This window comes from Chanos chanos, chromosome 5 (genome assembly GCF_902362185.1).
Source record: "Chanos chanos chromosome 5, fChaCha1.1, whole genome shotgun sequence".
Lineage (NCBI taxonomy): Eukaryota > Metazoa > Chordata > Actinopteri > Gonorynchiformes > Chanidae > Chanos > Chanos chanos.
In genome coordinates, this window is record NC_044499.1 from 51,900,423 (window position 1) to 51,904,902 (window position 4,480).

Below are 4,480 nucleotides of genomic sequence, written 5' to 3' on the forward strand. Positions count from 1 at the left end.
TTTACCGTAGGTCAGAGCGATGAAAACGTCAGCAGCATCAGCATGAAGACATAATAACGATCACCATCAGTACGTCCATTGACAAATTCATGGTCCACCCATTTTCTATTACAGATAGTCCATTGCATGAGGCAATATACTGGAATGCAGGTTGGCTTCTATGACTCAGATCAATATGCAATTACAATAAAATTTACGTATTCTTACTACAAAGCATAAAGACTCTGAAAGAACGGTAGGTGTCCAGTAAAGCTATAACGCACGAGAGGGAAGTTTTATAAGTGGTTTGCCAGTAAAAGGCCTTCCTGACCCCAACAAGTCAAATATCTTAAGAGCTTTCCAGTCTGGCCCTTAGCGATGTCCTGTCCTGCGACCCTACGCCCACGCCCGGCGGAGGGAAAAGTGTTTTTTTTGCCGAAGGTGGCTGGCAGAGGGTTGTCACTTTAGCTTCGTTTGAATTTCTCTCCCACTTCCCTGCCCCACTTCCAAATGACCCTCAGTGGGACTTCCATCTGTGAGGTCAACCCGCGGAAGTTTAGTTTGTCTTTTCACCGAGACCAAACTCAAACTTTCAAAAAAAAAAAAAAAGGGAAAAAATAGAGAACTTAGACTACACCATACAGAGACTCCTATGTATACATGTCAAATTTCATTCATGATACAGACATTTCAGCTGAATGTTAAGATACCGAACAGGTCAGAAATGTGATATAAAATAAGTGTGTTTATGAGTCATTTCTTTAACTTAATCGTAACACGTTTAGAGGTATCTTAACCAGCATATCAAACAATATTTCATTCACTTTAATAAAGGCAGGAACATACAATGCAAATCATCCACACACTTATGCAGACACTTCTCAAACAGACAGGTCAAACATGGCCAGGTATTTAGAAGCAAAACTAGCTTTATTACAGACGCACCCCACTTGATTGTCACGGCCACTGCTCTGTCCTGATAACTGTGTGTCCCTGTGCTCATATATGGATTTGCACTTATCTAGATATCTTGTCATGGCTGTCCATCTCTCACGGTGTTCGGTAACTTAAATAATGTCTAAAACATGTTTATGCTGCTTCAATTTCACCCCTGCATTTTAATCTGTTCTTATTCCTCCTCTGGCTCCAATCCATTTCACACACGATCATCTCAGAGTATTGACACAAGCTTACCACCTGGATCTCAAAACATCCCAATAAAACAAACAAATAAATAAATAAGTAAAATAAGATATGTGTCTAGTGACAGTAACTCTGCGAGAGATGGTAGTTACCAAGCAACCAGCTGCTGAATAACTAAAGCAATATGAGCAGCCACTGCAACCGCTATATGAAAAAGAAAAAAAAAAAGGAAGAAATGTTTTACACTCATAAAATGGAGACACACACACACACATACACACACACACACATACACACACACACACACACATACACACTCTGCTAATGCATTTCAGAAAGCACAGCCATAAAAAAAGCAGAAATCCTCACTGATAATGATGTGGTCATCATGGGAAATGTAGTTATTATTGATCTGAGTGGTCCTGAAGCATCATCATACAACATGATGTGTCTGTGCTAATGAACCAGATCAGACTGAGCCTCGGGTAATTCCAGCATTTCCAGCTAAAGATGCTCTTTGATTGTTTAAACTCCAATATCACAGTAAACTGGATTTCCCTCTGTAAGGTAGTGTTTCGGTAAGAGCATAATTACGATTTTTTTTGCTTTAAACAGTAAGTGTTGCAACTTTAAATTGCATGTTGGTGATTAACATTTAAGCATGAAAAATTGAAATACAAAAAAAAAAGTACCCAAAACGAAAACCATATAATTGTCTTGGCTGCTCAGAGAAGTATATAGTAATTGATTTTCTTTTTTTATGTATATATATTTAACCTCATTTGGCTAACCCCTAAAACTGTCACATGCAATGATAGATAAAATAATCAATAAGAATGTAAAAAAAAGACATATTTTGACAAAGAAAACACATCACATTACTTCTGAAAAGAGCAAATATTTAAAATGTTGCACAAGGAAAAACTTAATTTTAGTGAACTGCATGGCCTGTCCTGCAATAACAGTTCCCACCAATATACTCTCTTCTTCTTCTGCCTCTTCCTCTTCTTTTTCTTCTTCATCTTCTTTTTCTTCATCTTCTTTTTCTTCTTCTGGAGTCAGTGTCAATTCCTCCCCTGTGTTTTCTGATCCTTCAGGTCACTTCAAGCCTCTGTAGTAGCTGTCACATGGTGACAGAAGTAAAGAAAGGCTGTTAGCCAAAGGGACGGTGTATAATTGGTCAGTTTTGGTTCAATTGTCCGTTACTTCCTGGTTTTTCAGTTCAGCCTTGTTTAGCCCTGTTTGTTCAGTCATTGACTCCACCTGTCTTCAGTTAGTTCTGCCTTGTCTGAGACTCATATAAGTTCCCCTACATTTACCCTGATTCTTTGTCTGGAGTTGTTTTGTGTTCACCTTATGTTACACTGGTTTTCCTGCTTGTCTGAGTTCCTGAACCTGCTATTTGTAAGTCCTTTCGTTAAATCTGATTTAGATAAAGAGGACACTGACCTGCACTTGCATCCAGCCTCTTATACATAACGTGACAGCACTGTATGCTGTTAGGGGAATTCTTGGGGAAATGCCTCATTGTACAAAAAAAGAGTTGATTTTACAACCTCAATTACAAAGTGATTAACTGTGTGGACAATTGAGTAGGATGTCGTTAAAATAGTGCTGCTGTTACTTTCTGTGTAGGTTTTTCTTTTTAATCTGAAATGCAATCTCTGTACTTTGGTGTGACGTGTCATACAGTGTAATGTGATAAATACTATGACATCATTAATCACTATACTATATGTGTCATGCAGTCAGGTCAATCTGTGGTCTAACTGAAAATCAGCTAGCATCTTTATACTGTACCCACTGACACCTGACAGGAGTGCTTTCGGTGTATATGTGACAAATTAAATTGTAATTGCACTTCTATGTAGTTAGTGTAACACTATATGGCAGAAATGACTTGGAATTGAGAACTTGACAAAGTGCAATTAAATGAAAAAAATAAGACAAAACTCACCGCTTAACCACCTCATAGGAGAGAGAGAGATCTGTTAAAAACTTACATGTACTGTCTCCCCCAGTGACACCCATTTCTCAGACCAAATCTGTTAAACCAGCGCTCAGCCCAGCGTCACAGAAGGACTTCAGCATTTTGCTGTTGCATTAGCTGCAGATCGTATTAGTCAATGTACTAATTTTTATGTACAACACCGTGGACACGCAGAACAGCATGTCACGTCAACCAGCCATGTTTGGACATTCAGCGCAGGTGTAAGTCTTCTCCATCTCACTCTGTCTTTCTGCAGCAATCTCAAAGACTTAACGGCTGGAAGGTCCTTGTTCCTGCTCTTCAAATGAAATGTGTGTCATAACACAGACTGACAAAGCTGCTGCAGTTCAACTTTTTTGTTTGTTTGTTTGTTTGTCTGTCTGTTTGTTTGCTTTTAATTTCTCCTGTCAGACACCACGGCTTCCTTCCACACAGATCTGAGTGATGAATGATTGATCCGTGAGCTGGGCAGAGGGGTCGTTTGCACTTCCTGTACTCAGACAGCAGTGTGAAATGGTGAGTCATTCATTTCCTAAAGCTTAGCATTATGAACAAATGTTTTAAGCTTGCTTCCTCTGCTTTTAGAGAAAATCTCCACTTAGCCTCACATAGGAATTAAATACCACCATAATCTGGAATATTCTGTCCGATAAGCAATTTAGTGTGTAGGTAGCGTATGTATTGGGTTTGTGTATGTGCATGTGTGTGTATATGAGAGAGAGATTTATATAGTCTGCTCACAGATGCAGTGGTTCGTTGAGGAAATTTTAATTATGTTTGTTTATTTGTTTGGTTGGATATTTCTCTCTCTGGTGTTCCCACGCAGTGGGTAGGTTAATAGTGAACCATATGACTCACTGGAGGGTTAATTCAGCTTTAATTCACTGAACGTTGCAAATGCTTTTCTGTCCATCAAATCTGCAGTGGAGAATTAGCCCAAAATGAGCCAAATGTGTGGAGAACGGTCAGAACGAAGTGTTATAGACATAAATCTCATTTTGCTTTGTGTTTCCAGTCTTTGTTCATGTCTGAGGAAGTGGAAACCAGCTGAGCCACTGCTGAACAGAACATTTCACATCATCGTTACACCCAGACGTGCTCTCCACAGACAGAGCTGTGCTACTCTCAACATGCTTACAGAGAGACCTGTTTGTTCACAACAGCAACAACAACAACAACGACAACAAAGCACAACAAGAACTGATTTTTCCCAGGACTACACCACTGGGTGTTTTACGCTGCCTGAATGCAGTTGCATATTTTTGGTCCCAAGGCACAGCTTATAACCAGTAAAAGTCCAGTAAACTCCCTCTGGGTTTCCCAGTCTGTGGTTTGACATTTCACTGAGCTGCAGGGCTATCTGGGCTT